Source organism: Lissotriton helveticus, chromosome 12, assembly GCF_964261635.1.
Source record: "Lissotriton helveticus chromosome 12, aLisHel1.1, whole genome shotgun sequence".
NCBI lineage: Eukaryota > Metazoa > Chordata > Amphibia > Caudata > Salamandridae > Lissotriton > Lissotriton helveticus.
In genome coordinates, this window is record NC_136073.1 from 7497242 (window position 1) to 7516406 (window position 19165).

The 19165-nt window shown below is 53.9% G+C and overlaps 1 pseudogene across 1 annotated transcript in view; it reads right to left on the reverse strand.

The window, feature by feature from the left end:
• The window catches only part of LOC144799389 (uncharacterized), a 72359-nt pseudogene that overhangs the window by 2744 nt on the left and 50450 nt on the right, over positions 1-19165 (reverse strand). Inside the window, exon 5 of the transcript XR_013603802.1 lies at positions 2568-2723. The product of XR_013603802.1 is annotated as an uncharacterized LOC144799389 (transcript). The remainder of the gene's footprint in view (positions 1-2567; positions 2724-19165) is intronic.

Sequence of the window (19165 nt, forward strand, 5' to 3'; positions counted from 1 at the left end):
CACGCAGGGAACTCTCACTTTTTATTTCTTCCTATTCCCAAGATGGCAGCGCCTTCTTTGAGAGTATACCCTCTGTAATTCCCTTTGACCTCCTCTGATACATCATGGGCTCCCCCCAGGCGCTTACTGTGCCTCTGATGAACCTTTGCACTGTTGTCATAACTCCAGTGTTTTCTGCGTGTACTATGTGGTTGCTCATGATCTGATGATTCCTGATATTACCATGTCATATGCTGTTTTGCTGCACTGATGACCTCATCAGTTCTGTTTTCAAGGAAACTTTCCTTCCTCTGTGCACCCCAAGTAGGCAGCGTCAGTATTACCTGCCCTTCCCAGGAGCATCTGAAGACTCGCTCTGGGTTTCAATGGATCCAGAATTTTGATTGGAACACGCCTCCTCCACTGGCTTTGGGGTTGGACACGGGATCACTCATCATTAATACATTCATACGGATATGTCAATGGCTATTGAGTTTCTAAAGGAATGTACATGCAGTTGGTATTTCCCATGTCTAGTTGTATTAACTCTTTTCATGCCCCATAGAGCGCTCATGCCTGTCACTTGCTTATAATTTTCAAGGCAAACAAGGGAATATCTCAGTTGCCCCAATGTCACCTCGCTGCTTTCACCAGCACGTTAGCACCCTCACCGTCATCTGACGTACAGCGAGACACTCAAATGAAGAGCCCGGAGATACGCAGCGCCTGCCACGCAAGGAGCCTGATGTTGTGATAAAGGCTGCTCAGACCAAGAAGCACTGGTGTATCTTAAGTGCACCAGAATTACTCCAGCTGTGACATTTACTCCCTTAAACCTGCCTTACCCCCAGCTGGGTTACAAACGTCGCTTCTACAAATGAAGCATCTCGCTCATTTGAGGCGTCCGAAACTAATGTTATATTGTGTTAGAAGCAGTGCTAGCTGTGGACCAGAAAGGCCCTTTGCTGTGTGATTGGCAAACAAACGCACAAAGGCAATGGTAGTCCATGGGAACCCCGTTACAAAGGTACGCGTACGACCAGTCAGAACTTCCTGTACAGAGACAGACCGCTTACGGTGTAATAGTAATTAATGAATCACAGTGTAGACTGTTGCCCTTTTGATGGTCAACCCACACTTCTGTTAGCTGGGGGCTCTGCCGGAGGAAGGCTTCGGAGACCACATGGGAAGTGAGACGTATTCGGTACGCCTCAGGTTCCAATATGAGATAAGGGGCTCCACCGTGGCAGATGAGGTTTCTTCGCAACATGACACAGTTTGACCACCTCGGGTGTCTTTAGTCGTTTCTTTCAAGAACCTCAGTGTCTGAACACAGTGTGGGTCATTGGAGAACCTCCATCTTTGTACACCTATCCCCGGTGGAGGCTTTGAGCTCCTGCTGTTACGGCGTTCCGTGGTATTACCGTGCTCGTGGTATTACTGTGCTCGTGGTATTACTCTGCTCATGGTATTACGGTGCTCGTAGTATTACGGCGTTCCGTGGTATTACCGTGCTCGTGGTATTACGGTGCTCGTGGTATTACGGTGCTCGTGGTATTACCGTGCTCGTGGTATTACGGTGCTCGTGGTATTACGGTGCTCGTGGTATTACGGTGCTCATGGTATTACGGTGCTCATGGTATTACGGTGCTCGTAGTATTACGGTGTTCCGTGGTATTGTCTTCATTTGTCGTTGGCAGTAGGGATTTTACCAACTTGGCGATGATGGATGATGTCTAGTTGCATCTCCTGAAAACACTAATTTCCCCTTTTCATTGCCAGTGCCCACACTCCTCTACTTCTGCACCAGCTTTCGTGAATACTTGGAAGCTCTCGTTAGGAAAACTTGCTGACTGTCCCCGCATGCATGCAGATCGTTTTCAGAAGACTTCCCGATAAATGTTTCCACATTTATCTCCAAGCCTTTGCGTGAGATATATAATAATAATAATAATAATAATAATAATATATTTACTCTCCGTTTGGAATCTGCTTCACTTCGAGGCCCTTGTGAACCATCACCATCCAACGTGTTCACTCTGTGGTTCTTTTGTGAGTCGGTGGTTCTTCTCCACTTCTGTCTCTTACATCGTCTCTTCTTGAGCACTGATTAACATCTGGTACTTGACTAAGTACAGGATTGGTGGACGGCGGGTTCACAACCGGCATCATGCTTTCATTATTGTGTTTTGCAAAGCCGCTAAATGTAGGACTTACCGGTGTCGGCCCTGGTAACCATCATTATACACTCGGCCACTGGGAGATGTTAACCGAGTTCAGGCGTTAGAGGTGGCTGCAATTGATTTCTGCGCAGTCCATCATTTTCACGGCTCTCAGAGTCTGGAAGTATTGAGTAAAGTAGAAATTCAGGTGGAAGCGCCTTGGGGTAGAGGTCTTAACATAGGAGATGCAATGAATCAAGGGGGGGTTGTAGATCCTGTCATAAGACTTTGGCTGCACTTCAGTGTGACTTGTCAGGAAAGTGTATGACAATTGTAGTCACAATGGCCACTGAGACCCAAGTTCCTGCAAGGAGTAGCTTCCAAAGGAAAGGAATCGAGCTTCAGTTTACATCGTGCACGACCCACCTGCTCTTCTGCCAGGTAAATCTTGCCCTTCCCTTGGCTGGGACTGGTATGCTGCCGGGTGCCAGCCGCCTCTGGATGTTCTGCACAGCTGTCTGTTTGGTTTTCCACCCAATGTCGTCTCCTCTCAGGTTTGTCTTCCAGGTCAGGGCCTGCGGTCTGCAACGAAAGGGAAAAGGCTTCTTAAATGATGACGTCAACTTCATGAACGTCTTCCTTTCCCATGCACCCTGACAGCCGCCAACAAATGGTACAGGATGAAATGATAAATGAAAACATCTGGGAAGGAAAGTCTAAACCAGTGGAAAATCAGAACCTGCAAAACACACAAGATGATGGACGGAATGTTGCTCAATGGCAAAACATTCACCCCCAGTCACAGATCTGGGTTTAATCCATCGTTATTTTGCTCCCCACGCCACCCCAGTTCAGACATGGCCATATGCAAATCAGTCTGACCCTGTGCCTCACGGGAACAGTCCTGCCCGAACTGCCAAGCCAGGTCTTCCCTGGACCGGAAACACGCTTCCTAGGACCGGTTTCTGGCTATCAGCCGTCATCAGCCAGGATAGCTTGTTCACCCTATGTGGGATGGGTATGCTCAGACGTGAGTCCCAGGCTCTCCATGCCACTGGAGTCAAGCTATGCTGGCTGATGACGGCTGATAGCCAGAAACCGGTCCTAGGATGCTTGATTCTGGTCCAGGGAAGACATGGCTTGGCAGTTCGGTCTGGACTGTTTCCATGAGGCACAGGGTCAAGACTGATTTGCATATGGCCAGGTCTGAACTGGGGTGGCGTGGTGATCAAAATAACGATAGACTAAACCCAGATCTGTGACTGGGGGTGAATGTTTTGCCAATGTGCAACATTCCGTCCATCATCGTGTGTGTTTTTTTGAAAATCAGAGCCTGAGCAGATGGTCCAACTTGAAGAGACGACCCAACTGGAAGGACTCTACAAATGGTGGTGTGGCCCGCACAGAGTTAGATTAGGGGAGTTGTGAGCGAGGTTCTGCAACCAAGGTGACCTCATAATGCTAAAGTTTACAATCTAGAAAGTAAAGGAAGGCAAGGCACCGCCGCCTGGGCATGGACATGTCCCTGACCCGCAGGAAGAAAACTGCCTGGCTGTCAGGGACATTGGTCTTTTGCCCACTTTGGGGGGTTGTTATTGAAAAGCAAAAGAGAATGGCAAGGTGGCCACTACGACGTGGGGCCCTGCTTCGCTAGTAAGTAAAGTCCGCCTCACTGGGGGATGCTCTTTCATCTCAGGCAGACGGGATCTCGTGACACGGAGCGTGGCCCAGTGCCTGGCCGCCTGCCCGCTCGCAGAGGTTCCAACTTCCTAGTCTTGACACCACCCAACTTAAAATAAGGCCCTGCGCTTTGAAGTCTTATAAGGTCTACTAGAAACAGACTGCATCATATCAGGCCGCTGTACCGTGGAACAAGCTACCACTAGATTTACGTTTCATTGAAGATTGTTTGGGGATCTGGAAGAAGTTAAAAACATGGTGGTTTAGGACCCAATGATGTTGGTGTCTGCACCATCGAATGCCTCGAGAAACAACATCGAGCGATGCTAGCGCCGTGATATCGCGCTGGGATGATTGATACGTTTTACAAAACCTGTAAATAAATAAGGAGGGTTGCTGAGAGCCCTTAAGGTTGCATTTTTGAGAAAGAGATGCCCTCAGAACGAGGACCTAGACAAAACAGAATCAGAAGCAGGTCATTAATTAGAAAAAACTAAATGCTGCTGTTGGTTGTATTTAAGGAAGGGCATCGAGCAGTGCTGGTTCCCAAACTGGAAAAACAAAACTGATCACCTAGGAAGAAAACCTGGGATGGTTGTAAAAGGGATGGAGAAGTTGGGAGTCGAAGAAATATATATAGGTCCAAAAATTCTGGATGTGAAGTAGGATCCAGCTGCGGGATTTCCTGCCCCCTCGGTGTGATGGATTCAGGTCTGGATCCAGCATCTTCTTCAGAAATATTGTGCCTTCGGTTAGCGCCCAAATCTAACTCATGTTGTGAGCTTCAACACGTGTTAGGGAGTAACAGTAACCACCCAGTGTGGCAGATGCACCACCAGCCGTAGACTCTCCCTTCATTGAAGGAGGTCATGACACAGAGAGTAGCCCCAAAGAGAGTGTCTTAGTGACAAGCAGAATTGTTACGGGTGACAAAGTGTTGTACCAGCTCAGTGCTTGCGCACGCACACAAGGGAGGTGCTGTCACCTACTCACTGATGAATCTAGATAACTTGTACCACACCTGCAGAGTGGCATCGGTTGTGACCCCTGCTGGTGCGAGACCTGCGGCCGAGCTTCATGGCCTGTGGTGCGAGACCGCCTTGAGAGGTCAATGCCATCTGACCAGCCCCCAAAAGGGGTCTACCCGGTCATGCTGCAGGGTTCCGGGGTCCCTTAGTGAGTCACTGAACCAAGAACCCTAGTAATGTGTCAGAGTCCACAATTCTTACCAGGTCTTGTCTTGACACTTGCTCAGGAGCAGAAGATGCTAAGTCCCAACGCCCACCTTCAAATTCCTCAGAGTTTAAATAAATTCCAACTCTAATTAATTCAAAGGGGGGAAAGGGGAAGTGGATAAAATAATAAAGAACAAGAAAAGACAGTCCTGGACCCTCTGGTTTTCACTTGGTTCCTCTGTCAGCTTGTAATCAGCTCACCGAAGATTTCTAAGGAAAACTAAAAACACAACAAGAATTCTAGTTCTCTTCTCCTACTCTCCTCTACTCTGTCTCTAGTTTTTATCCTAATAACCTACCCAAGGTCCTGGGATAACCTGCTTCTCTTCTTAAAGCGTGATGTAACTTCAATTAGTGGTGCCGGTATCTACATCTGAAAAACATGCAACTAAGGTTATTCTATTCTTTGTTGATTTAGTGTTGTATATTTTTATATATCTGATTCCTACCTACCAGCTTATTATCTGTTGTATGCTTCTTACTTTCTCTTGAGTATTTATTTTAGAAATATTCTGGGAAAGTCAGATTGTCCAATATCAGGACCTTACTACGTTGGAAGATCTTCAGGTAAGTTTTCTCTGTTTTCTTAAACAAGGTTCATAACAATCATAATAATTATTTGTTGTTGTGACTAATTTAATGTCTTCTTTTTCTCAAAACTCTGTATGCAATTTTCAGGTTTACATTGACGTCATTTCAGGTAAGCGTATACTCTTTACTGAATACAGTTCCTTATATCAATCTAGTATATTGACTCGAGATTCAACTTAGCTTCGTGGTGTGTGTGTGTCTCTTTCTAGGAATCTGCAGTTCTGCCGTTCCGAAGCTCAGCTGCTGAAGCGGCAAACTCGCTGGGAACTGTTCCGCTGCACTGCCGCTGAGGAGCTGTACTGCCGCTGAAGAGACTGAGGTCTCACAGTAGCCGTTATCTGCACTGACGCTGAGGAACTGCACTGCCGCTGAGGAACTGCACTGCCGCTGAAGAGACCGAGGTCTCGCTGTTGCTGTTTTCTGCGCAACCGCCGAATTAACCAAACAACTGTTCTCCGCTGAGGAGACTCGACGTGCGTCACTATGGCGTTCTTCTATAAGTACACTTCAAGTCTCTTACTGTAACCTCTTAACTCCGGAATACTCTAGGGATATTTTCCTCTTTAGTAACTAAAACTCAAACAACATTTTTGAGGGAGACTCTTGCTGCGAACCATACCGGGTAAAAGCCTCGGTGAAGTGCGCATTCGTACAGTTAAGCGCACGTCATCTAAACTCTCACCGGAAGTTCTTAGAACAACTAGACCGCCAGGTTAGCACCAGTGGCCGCCATATTGGAATTCCGAATTTGCCACATTTCAGCCCAACTCGGGCTTCCTCCTGACTTTACTCTACCAATTTGGCCACGAGGGAATCTCGAGTCGCCAACAGTTTTACATTGTGCCTTTAAGCCGCCATGGATCCTGACATAATGTCTCCAGGTTCTGTGCCTCCAAACACTGAATTCCAGAGTCCTGGGGGTGAGGGGCTTCCATTCAGAGCCCCCTCCATCACTGCCAGACAAGAGCCCAGGTCTCTAGTAATGCCTCCAGATTCTGTGCCTCCAAATACTCACTTCTTGAGTCCTGGGGGGCCGCCCATTCACAGACTCGTCCTTTGCAATTATGACTGACAGGTTCTGTTACCCACGTCCACCATGTGTGAACCAGGGGCTCGCTGGTATGTGCAGAAGGCGGTACCTAGACGGGCTCAGTGTATTTCCTTCCTCCTCTGCAATTCCCTAGTGCAGTTCTTTAGGACACTTCATACACATCTTCCTTCAGCTTTGTCTCTGTAGTATCCATACTTGTTAGTTACCTGTCTTGCTGTCAACAGTGGTCTGTTCCATATCCTGGTGTCGGTGTCAGTCGGTTCTGTCGGTTCCGTATACGTACTGGTCAGTTGCGTGTCCCACTATCCACTCCATTCAGATCCACGTCCTAGCATCTGTTCCAGATGGTTGAGTTTCCTTCCATACAGACTGGTTAGTACTGTGTCCTAGTTGCCATTCGGTTCTGTGTCCTTGCGTCTGTCCCACTCGGTTTCGTATCCTTGCATGCACACTGGTCAGTTCTGTGCCTACTATCCAATCCGTTCAGGTCTGTCCCCTACTATCTGTAACGGATGGTTCGGTGTCCTTGCATATGTACTGGTCACCACTGTCTGGTTCATCAGTTCTATGTCCTAGTATTTGTTCTGCGGGGTCCCTCTCTAGTACCCGGTCCTGTCTGTTCTAGGAAGGAGCTGTGGAGATGCAGTGCTCCTCTGCATGCCTGGCCAGGTGGGTGCCACTCTGAGCTGGGCTCAGCACTGGCCTGTGTTTACACCCAGTGCTGCTCTTTTAAAAAAAAAAAAAAAATGATGCTAAGTTCAGATACATCCCACAGCCCTGGTCAGCCAAGGAATCTATGGACTGCAAAGGCTCATGTCTTCTACTGTGTTAGTCTCATAGGTGTTGAAGCGCCATGCCCTCCTAGACTTGTCCCTCCCTCGCCCTGTCCCCTCCTAGACTTGTCCCTCCCTCGCCCTGTCCCCTCCTAGACTTGTCCCTCCCTCGCCCTGTCCCCTCCTAGACTTGTCCTTCTCTAGGCGTGTCTTCTCCTAGACTTGTTCTTTCCTTGCCCTGTCTGTTCCTAGACTTGTCGTTTCCACACCCTGTCTCCTCCTAGACATGTCCCTACCTCACCCTGTCTCCTCCTAAACCTGTCCTCTCCTCACCCTGTCTCCTCCTAAACCTGTCCTCTCCTCACCCTGTCTCCTGTATGTGTCCTTCTTTCACCCTGTCTCCTCCTAAACCTGCCCTCTCCTCACCCTGTCTCCTATATGTCTCCTTCTTTCACCCTGTCTCCTCCTAAACCTGTCCTCTCCTCACCCTGTCTCCTCCTATGTCTCCTTCTTTCACCCTGTCTCCTCCTAAACCTGTCCTCTCCTCACCCTGTCTCCTCCTATGTGTCCTTCTTTCACCCTGTCTCCTCCTAAACCTGTTCTCTCCTCACCCTGTCTCCTATATGTCTCCTTCTTTCACCCTGTCTCCTCCTAAACCTGTCCTCTCCTCACCCTGTCTCCTCCTATGTGTCCTTCTTTCACCCTGTCTCCTACTAAACCTGTCCTCTCCTCACCCTGTCTCCTATATGTCTCCTTCTTTCACCCTGTCTCCTCCTAAACCTGTCCTCTCCTCACCCTGTCTCCTATATGTGTCCTTCCTTCACCCTGTCTCTTCCTAAACCTGTCCTCTCCTCACCCTGTCTCCTATATGTCTCCTTCTTTCGCCCTGTCTCCTCCTAAACCTGTCCTCTCCTCACCCTGTCTCCTCCTATGTGTCCTTCCTTCACCCTGTCTCTTCCTAAACCTGTCCTCTCCTCACCCTGTCTCCTATATGTCTCCTTCTTTCACCCTGTCTCCTCCTAAACCTGTCCTCTCCTCACCCTGTCTCCTATATGTCTCCTTCTTTCGCCCTGTCTCCTCCTAAACCTGTCCTCTCCTCACCCTGTCTCCTATATGTGTCCTTCTTTCACCCTGTCTCCTCCTAAACCTGTCCTCTCCTCACCCTGTCTCCTATATGTGTCCTTCTTTCACCCTGTCTCCTCCTAAACCTGTCCTCTCCTCACCCTGTCTCCTATGTGTCCTTCTTTCACCCTGTCTCCTCCTAAACCTGTCCTCTCCTCACCCTGTCTCCTATGTGTCCTTCTTTCACCCTGTCTCCTCCTAAACCTGTCCTCTCCTCACCCTGTCTCCTCCTATGTGTCCTTCCTTCACCCTGTCTCTTCCTAAACCTGTCCTCTCCTCACCCTGTCTCCTATATGTCTCCTTCTTTCGCCCTGTCTCCTCCTAAACCTGTCCTCTCCTCACCCTGTCTCCTATATGTCTCCTTCTTTCGCCCTGTCTCCTCCTAAACCTGTCCTCTCCTCACCCTGTCTCCTATATGTCTCCTTCTTTCGCCCTGTCTCCTCCTAAACCTGTCCTCTCCTCACCCTGTCTCCTATATGTCTCCTTCTTTCACCCTGTCTCCTCCTAAACCTGTCCTCTCCTCACCCTGTCTCCTATATGTCTCCTTCTTTCACCCTGTCTCTTCCTAAACCTGTCCTCTCCTCACCCTGTCTCCTATATGTCTCCTTCTTTCACCCTGTCTCCTCCTAAACCTGTCCTCTCCTCACCCTGTCTCCTCCTATGTGTCCTTCTTTCACCCTGTCTCCTACTAAACCTGTCCTCTCCTCACCCTGTCTCCTATATGTCTCCTTCTTTCACCCTGTCTCCTCCTAAACCTGTCCTCTCCTCACCCTGTCTCCTGTATGTGTCCTTCTTTCACCCTGTCTCCTCCTAAACCTGTCCTCTCCTCACCCTGTCTCCTATATGTGTCCTTCCTTCACCCTGTCTCTTCCTAAACCTGTCCTCTCCTCACCCTGTCTCCTATATGTCTCCTTCTTTCGCCCTGTCTCCTCCTAAACCTGTCCTCTCCTCACCCTGTCTCCTATATGTCTCCTTCTTTCGCCCTGTCTCCTCCTAAACCTGTCCTCTCCTCACCCTGTCTCCTATATGTCTCCTTCTTTCACCCTGTCTCCTCCTAAACCTGTCCTCTCCTCACCCTGTCTCCTATATGTCTCCTTCTTTCGCCCTGTCTCCTCCTAAACCTGTCCTCTCCTCACCCTGTCTCCTATATGTGTCCTTCCTTCACCCTGTCTCTTCCTAAACCTGTCCTCTCCTCACCCTGTCTCCTATATGTCTCCTTCTTTCACCCTGTCTCCTCCTAAACCTGTCCTCTCCTCACCCTGTCTCCTATATGTGTCCTTCTTTCACCCTGTCTCCTCCTAAACCTGTCCTCTCCTCACCCTGTCTCCTGTATGTGTCCTTCTTTCACCCTGTCTCCTCCTAAACCTGTCCTCTCCTCACCCTGTCTCCTATTTGTGTCCTTCTTTCACCCTGCCTCCTCCTAGACTTGTCCTTCGCTCACCCTGTCTCTCCCTCACCCTGTCTCCTCCTAAACCTGTCCTCTCCTCACCCTGTCTCCTGTATGTGTCCTTCTTTCACCGGCTCGCTCCCTCCCCGCATGACAGGGCCCAGACATCGGCTCTCCGGGTGCTACCCGCAGAAGCAACCCGCAACCCGCAACCCGTCCCCCTCCGGGACGCCGGCTCCCGGATATCTCTGTGCCACGGGCCCAGGCCTACGTCAACCCCATTGCCCGGCCCAGCCGACATCTTGGACACTGCACCACGCGGCCGCGTGGCCTCGGCTCGACCCCAACCCTGGGCCTGGCCGGGCCCAGACATCCCGGCACCACCACCCATCCAGGAGGTGAACGGACCACTTGGCAGGTTAATGGGAGAAAGAAGTGTCGATGGCTCTCCCCCGCCAGGTGCCGATCGCCCCCAGCCTCCCCGGGTGCTGGCTCCACCCCCCTGCTGGGTGTCTGGACTCCCTCATCCCGGACCTCCCGACCTCCCAGTGCGAGGGTCCGGACATCAAAGGGCGCCAGACCTATAACTGAGGCAGCCCCAGAGCAGGAAGGGAGTTGTATCCTGGAGTCGAGAGACACCGAGAAGAACTCATCCTTGACGGACTGCTGGCGCTGCCGCAGCCCTGCCTTGTGAACTATCGTCCTGCCTGCTGGCGCTGCCGCGGCCCTGCCTTGTGAACTATTGTCCTGCCTGCTGGCGCTGCCGCGGCCTTCTGCACCGTTCATCCTCGTGGGACCTGCTGGCGCTGCCGCGGCCCGTTGTAACCGTCATCCTCGCTGGGACCTGCTGGCGCTGCCGCGGCCCGTTGCCACCTACGACCTCTTCGGGACCTGCTGGCGCAGCCGCGGTCTGACCCGTCCGAACGCCGAGCTCGAGGATTGTGAGCTACCACCGGTTCACCTCAGTACCTGTAGGTACCAAGACTGTCCCGCTACCCCCTTCCCCTAATAGAGACTAGAATTGAGAGGATCATCGTGTCCTGATCTCCTTGTATCGTACCACCATACTCAAAGAATTGCCTATAAAAGGTGTTAAGCTGACCTTCGTGTGGTGTCTATCTGTGGGGGGGAAGTTACTTGTCTGTACGATCGCTGGAGACGGCCCTCACCGGAGGCCTCTCCCCTTGTGCTCGGCCGACCCTCCAGGTCCCCGTCTAACATTGGTGGCCAGCGGCGCGATCCGAACCAACGCGTACCGTACAGAGAGTAACTCACCCTACGACTAATCCACAATGACGACCAGAGAGAGCGGATCTGCAGAGAAATTCCAGATGGAAAAACTGGAAGAGTACAACCACCGAGAGCTAAAACAATTTTGCATAGAACTAGGCATTGCTACCACCGGTCTGAGCACGAAAGAGGACTTCAAACACGCCCTAGAATCCTGGGAAGAGACAAATACCGCCGGACCTCGAAGCCCCGGAAACAAACACCACCCTGACAGAAGAAAGGAGAACAGATCTCTCCCGGGAAGAGATCCGAGAACGAGAGAAAAATAGACTTCACGAGTTAGAGCTGGCACGGCTCAAATTAGACGGAGAATTGAAACTGGCAGAACAAAAGATGAACTTAGAACACTTACGGCTCCAAGAAGAGCGAGAGGAGAAGCAGAGACAGAGAGAACTCGAAGAAAAAAGACTGACATACGAACACGAGTGCAAGCTAGCGGAGATAGAGATGCGCAAACAGAACAAAGACCTAGGGGTGCCCGAGCAACCGCGCCCCCCAGGTACTACCGAACAGAAGGTCCACATCCCCAAAGATGTGGTCCGGGAATATGTCCGGAACGACGACATACAGCAGTGGTTCAAGGCCTACGAGATCGCCATGACTGCCCACCGGATCGCTCGAAGTGACTGGGGAGCCGGTCTATGGGGGAGATTCGTCAATGAAGGCCGTGATGCCCTGCTGCAGCTTCCGGACCATCAAATGACGTCCTATGACCACATGAAGGCCGCCCTCCTCAGTCGATATGGGCTGACGTCCGAGATGTACCGCCAGAGGTTCCGCAACTGCACCCGCATCCCGGGTACAACCTGGATAGAATATGTGAACTATTTCAGCCGAGCTTTCGAGGGATGGATCAAGGGTAGCAACGTAACCACCTACGAACAGCTCTTCAACCTCATTGTGTGGGAGCACCTCTCCAACAACTGCTTCGTCGAGCTCAGGCAGCACCTCCTCGACAGTAAATTGACTGACCCACGGCAGCTCGCCGCCGAGGCTGACCGATGGGAGAGCACCCGAGTGGCCCGAAGTGGGCCCAATGAGCAGAACAGACCCAACCAAGGTCATCATCTTCCCCGAGGAGGAGGAGGAGGCCCGGGCCGGGGCAGAGACGCCGTCCCGGCCGCTCCCGCGAACTACACCCCGCCCCCGGCCGGCCGGGGCAACCCCCCGATGCGCCCGGGGTTCCGAGCCAACATTACGTGTCATCGATGCCAGCAAGTCGGCCACTATGCCAGTGACCCGACCTGCCCAAAGAACCAGACCCCCGGGCCCCGCCAGGTGGCTGCCGCCGCCCTAGGAGAAGAGCAAGTCTCCGAGGGGCCTGAAGATTACGAGCAGGAGCAGCCCGAGTGGGAACCTGCCGCCATGACCCTGGCCTGCCTAGGGGGGAGAGACCTGATCCCGCGGGCTCCCCTACCAGCCAACACCAGGAAGTACAGCCAGTGGGTGAACATAAATGGGCGTAAGGCCGAAGCCCTGCGTGACACAGGGGCCAGTGTGACGGCCGTCCGTTGTCACCTGGTGACCCCAGAACAAATCCTGCCAAATGTTCTTTGCCCCGTCCGATCGGCCGACAATTCGGAGAGCCTGTGTCGGATGGCCTGCGTCCCCTTCGAATGGGGAGGAGTGTCCGGGATGCTAAAAGTGACTGTCCGCGACGATGCCCCCGTGGACTGCCTCCTGGGGAACGATCTCGAGAGCTCCCCGTGGGCAGCCGTTGAAAGAAGAGAGCACCTGGGGATGTTAGGCCTCCCGGGCTGGGCGTGCGTAACAACCCGGTCCATGGCCGCCGACACCATCCCTAGATCTGAAGAACCCGCCTGGCCAGCACCTCCTCCCCCGATCGCTCCGGAGGAAGACTCCATCCCTACCGACACCCCGGAGCAGTGCCAAGAAGAGCCCGCTCAGCCCCAAGACCTTCCGGACCTGGCTCAGTGGCGTCAGGAAGGGGGGCCCACCCAAGAACAATTCCGGCAAGAGCAAAAGACCTGTCCCTCCCTCGAGGGACTGCGACAGCAAGCGCTCGCCCAGAGCGCGGGAGACACCGCAGGGGCCCACTGGATCTATTGGGACAATGACCTGCTGTACAGCGAACAAAGAGTAGCGGAGCTGGGGACCAGTCGGGTGCTGGTGGTGCCCCTCCGCTTCAGAGACTTCCTTTTGAACCTGGCCCATGATGTCCCCCTGGCTGGACACTTGGGGCAAGACAAAACATACAACCGCCTGGTGACTCACTTTTACTGGCCTAGGATGAGAAATGACGTCTCCAACCACTGCCGGTCCTGCCCGACCTACCAGGCCAGCGGGAAGAGCGGCCGCAAACTCAAGGCCCCCCTGCAACCATTCCCCGTGGTGACCACCCCGTTCGAAAGGGTGGGAATAGACATTGTGGGGCCCCTGGACCCCAGAACAGCACAAGGGCATCGCTTCATCCTGGTCCTGGTGGACCACGCCACCCGCTATCCTGAGGCGGTTCCCCTTCGAACTGTAACAGCACCAGTGGTAGGGCGAGCCTTAATGGGGATCTTCTCTCGCGTGGGCTTCCCCAGGGAGGTCGTCAGTGACAGGGGCACGAACTTTATTTCAAAATATATGAAATCCCTATGGCAACAGTGCGGAGTCACCTACCGATTCACAACCCCCTATCACCCGCAAGGAAATGGACTGGTCGAGCGATTCAACCGCACTCTCAAGGGGATGATCATGGGGCTGGAAGAACCCCTACGCCGCCAGTGGGACGTGCTACTACCGTGCCTCCTCTTCGCCTACCGAGAAGTCCCCCAGAAGTCCCTCGGCTTCAGCCCCTTCGAACTCCTGTACGGACACCCTGTTCGCGGGCCTCTCAGCCTAGTTAAGGAGGAGTGGGAAATGGCCCCCCTGAAGACCCCTCCAGACGTCTACAAGTACCTCCTGACCCTCCGTAATCCGACCCGGCGATTCAGAGAGCTCGCCAAAACCAATCTTGAGGCCAGTCAGGAGGACATGAAGAAGTGGTACGATCAACATACCTCCTCCATCGAATTCGAGCCTGGCCAGCAGGTGTGGATGATGTCCCCCATCGAACCCTGTGCCTTACAGGACAAGTGGACGGGGCCCTTCAAGGTGATCGAGCGTAAGAGCCCCGTCACCTACCTCATCGACATGGAATCCCCCCGGAACCCCCTCCGGGTCCTCCATGCCAACAGACTCAAACCCCACTTCGTGCGCTCGGAACTCAGCCTGCTGATGGCCACAGACAGTGGAGCTGAAGAGGACTCCGAGCCCCTCCCTGACCTGCTGGGGACCGGGGAAAAAGATGGTTCAGTGGACGGGGTCCAACTCTCCGAGGCCCTGACCCCGGAGCAGCGCCAAGACTGTCGGGCCCTCCTGCTGCAATTTGCACGCCTATTCTCCCTCACACCCGGGGTCACCCCCTGGTGCCTGCACGACGTGGACACCGGCGACAGTCCCCCTATCCGACACCGGCCGTACCGAGTACCAGAGCGGGTACGCACCTGCATCCAAGAGGAAGTCTCCAAGATGCTCGCCCTCGGAGTCATCGAACCCTCGGACAGCCCCTGGGCCAGCCCGGTTGTACTGGTCCCCAAAGCTGCGGCCCCGGTCACCACACCCGAGCTCCGGTTCTGCGTCGACTATCGGGGTCTGAACGCTGTCACCCGAACCGACGCTCACCCCATCCCCCGAGCCGACGAGTTAGTTGACCGCATGGGGGCGGCCCGCTACCTAAGCATCTTCGACCTGACGGCGGGCTACTGGCAGCTCGGCCTCACCCCCAGGGCACAAGAACGATCCGCTTTCTCCACCCCGGATGGACACTACCATTTCAGAGTTATGCCCTTCGGCATGAAAAACGCTCCAGCCACGTTTCAACGACTTGTGAACCAGGTATTGGTGGGCCTCGAGGAGTTCAGCGCCGCCTACCTGGACGACATCGCGGTGTATAGCCGCCACTGGTCAGACCACCTCCGCCACCTCCGAGGGGTCCTGCAGGCCCTCCAACAGGCCGGCCTCACAATCAAGGCCAGCAAGTGCCAAATAGGCCAGGGGTCCGTGACCTACCTCGGACACCAAGTGGGGAGCGGTCTGGTGGCCCCCCTCCAGCTCAAGATCGCCGCCATCCAGTCCTGGCGGCCCCCCGTAACTCAAACCGAGGTCCGAGCCTTCTTGGGGCTCACCGGATACTATCGGCGGTTCGTGAAGGACTATGGCAGCATTGTTCGGCCCCTCACGGAACTCACATCCAAGACCAACCCAAAAACCGTCAACTGGACTCCCGACTGTCAGGCGGCCTTCGAGAGGCTGAAAGCCGCCATGTGCACCGCTCCTGTGCTCCAGGCCCCCGACTACAGCCGTGAGTTCATCGTCCAGACGGATGCCTCAGACCATGGCATCGGGGCCGTCCTCTCCCAACTGAACCCCGAGGGAGTCGACCAACCAGTGGCATCCTCAGCAGACGCCTCCTGCCCCGAGAACAGCGCTGGAGCACCATTGAGCGAGAGGCCTTCGCAGTAGTATGGGCCCTCAAGAAGCTCCGGCCTTACCTCTTCGGAACCCACTTCCGGGTACAAACAGATCATCGGCCCCTGCAATGGCTAATGCAAATGCGGGGAGAGAACCCCAAACTATTGCGATGGTCCATCTCCCTGCAGGGGATGGACTTCACTGTGGAGCATCGCCCTGGCCAAGACCACGCCAACGCGGACGGCCTGTCCCGCTTTTTCCGCCTCGACGAGGAGAGTCCCCAAGAGGATGGGTGACTCTCCCCGCCTTCAGCTGGGGGGGACGTATGTTGGACAGGCCCCACGAAGGGCTCGCTCCCTCCCCGCATGACAGGGCCCAGACATCGGCTCTCCGGGTGCTACCCGCAGAAGCAACCCGCAACCCGTCCCCCTCCGGGACGCCGGCTCCCGGATATCTCTGTGCCACGGGCCCAGGCCTACGTCAACCCCATTGCCCGGCCCAGCCGACATCTTGGACACTGCACCACGCGGCCGCGTGGCCTCGGCTCGACCCCAACCCTGGGCCTGGCCGGGCCCAGACATCCCGGCACCACCACCCATCCAGGAGGTGAACGGACCACTTGGCAGGTTAATGGGAGAAAGAAGTGTCGATGGCTCTCCCCCGCCAGGTGCCGATCGCCCCCAGCCTCCCCGGGTGCTGGCTCCACCCCCCTGCTGGGTGTCTGGACTCCCTCATCCCGGACCTCCCGACCTCCCAGTGCGAGGGTCCGGACATCAAAGGGCGCCAGACCTATAACTGAGGCAGCCCCAGAGCAGGAAGGGAGTTGTATCCTGGAGTCGAGAGACACCGAGAAGAACTCATCCTTGACGGACTGCTGGCGCTGCCGCAGCCCTGCCTTGTGAACTATCGTCCTGCCTGCTGGCGCTGCCGCGGCCCTGCCTTGTGAACTATTGTCCTGCCTGCTGGCGCTGCCGCGGCCTTCTGCACCGTTCATCCTCGTGGGACCTGCTGGCGCTGCCGTGGCCCGTTGTAACCGTCATCCTCGCTGGGACCTGCTGGCGCTGCCGCGGCCCGTTGCCACCTACGACCTCTTCGGGACCTGCTGGCGCAGCCGCGGTCTGACCCGTCCGAACGCCGAGCTCGAGCATTGTGAGCTACCACCGGTTCACCTCAGTACCTGTAGGTACCAAGACTGTCCCGCTACCCCCTTCCCCTAATAGAGACTAGAATTGAGAGGATCATCGTGTCCTGATCTCCTTGTATCGTACCACCTTACTCAAAGAATTGCCTATAAAAGGTGTTAAGCTGACCTTCGTGTGGTGTCCATCTGTGGGGGGGAAGTTACTTGTCTGTACGATCGCTGGAGACGGCCCTCACCGGAGGCCTCTCCCCTTGTGCTCGGCCGACCCTCCAGGTCCCCGTCTAACACTCCTCCTAAACCTGTCCTCTCCTCACCCTGTCTCCTATATGTCTCCTTCTTTCGCCCTGTCTCCTCCTAAACCTGTCCTCTCCTCACCCTGTCTCCTATATGTGTCCTTCTTTCACCCTGTCTCCTCCTAAACCTGTCCTCTCCTCGCCCTGTCTCCTATATGTGTCCTTCTTTCACCCTGTCTCCTCCTAAACCTGTCCTCTCCTCACCCTGTCTCCTATATGTATCCTTCTTTCACCCTGTCTCCTATGTGTCCTTCTTTCACCCTGTCTCCTCCTAAACCTGTCCTCTCCTCACCCTGTCTCCTATGTGTCCTTCTTTCACCCTGTCTCCTCCTAAACCTGTCCTCTCCTCACCCTGTCTCCTCCTATGTGTCCTTCTTTCACCCTGTCTCCTCCTAAACCTGTCCTCTCCTCACCCTGTCTCCTCCTATGTGTCCTTCTTTCACCCTGTCTCCTCCTAAACCTGTCCTCTCCTCACCCTGTCTCCTCCTAAACCTGTCCTCTCCTCACCCTGTCTCCTATGTGTCCTTCTTTCACCCTGTCTCCTCCTAAACCTGTCCTCTCCTCACCCTGTCTCCTCCTATGTGTCCTTCTTTCACCCTGTCTCCTCCTAAACCTGTCCTCTCCTCACCCTGTCTCCTGTATGTGTCCTTCTTTCACCCTGTCTCCTCCTAAACCTGTCCTCTCCTCACCCTGTCTCCTCCTATGTGTCCTTCTTTCACCCTGTCTCCTATGTCTCCTTCTTTCACCCTGTCTCCTCCTAAACCTGTCCTCTCCTCACCCTGTCTCCTCCTATGTGTCCTTCTTTCACCCTGTCTCCTCCTAAACCTGTCCTCTCCTCACCCTGTCTCCTCCTATGTCTCCTTCTTTCACCCTGTCTCCTCCTAAACCTGTCCTCTCCTCACCCTGTCTCCTATGTCTCCTTCTTTCACCCTGTCTCCTCCTAAACCTGTCCTCTCCTCACCCTGTCTCCTGTATGTGTCCTTCTTTCACCCTGCCTCCTCCTAGACTTGTCCTTCGCTCACCCTGTCTCTCCCTCACCCTGTCTCCTCCTAAACCTGTCCTCTCCTCACCCTGTCTCCTCCTATGTGTCCTTCTTTCACCCTGTCTCCTCCTAAACCTGTCCTCTCCTCACCCTGTCTCCTCCTATGTGTCCTTCTTTCACCCTGTCTCCTCCTAAACCTGTCCTCTCCTCACCCTGTCTCCTGAATGTCTCCTTCTTTCACCCTGTCTCCTGAATGTCTCCTTCTTTCACCCTGTCTCCTCCTATATGTCTCCTTTTTTCACCCTGTCTCCTCCTAAACCTGTCCTCTCCTCACCCTGTCTCCTGTATGTGTCCTTCTTTCACCCTGTCTCCTCCTAAACCTGTCCTCTCCTCACCCTGTCTCCTATATGTCTCCTTCTTTCGCCCTGTCTCCTCCTAAACCTGTCCTCTCCTCACCCTGTCTCCTATATGTCTCCTTCTTTCGCCCTGTCTCCTCCTAAACCTGTCCTCTCCTCACCCTGTCTCCTATATGTGTCCTTCTTTCACCCTGTCTCCTCCTAAACCTGTCCTCTCCTCACCCTGTCTCCTCCTATGTGTCCTTCTTTCACCCTGTCTCCTCCTAAACCTGTTCTCTCCTCACCCTGTCTCCTGTATGTGTCCTTCTTTCACCCTGTCTCCTCCTAAACCTGTCCTCTCCTCACCCTGTCTCCTATGTGTCCTTCTTTCACCCTGTCTCCTCCTAAACCTGTCCTCTCCTCACCCTGTCTCCTATTTGTGTCCTTCTTTCACCCTGCCTCCTCCTAGACTTGTCCTTCGCTCACCCTGTCTCTCCCTCACCCTGTCTCCTCCTAAACCTGTCCTCTCTTCACCCTGTCTCCTGTATGTGTCCTTCTTTCACCCTGTCTCCTCCTAAACCTGTCCTCTCCTCACCCGGTCTCCTATATGTGTCCTTTTTTCACCCTGTTTCCTCCTAGACTTGTCGTTCCCTCACCCTGTCTCCTCCTAGTCTTGTCGTTCC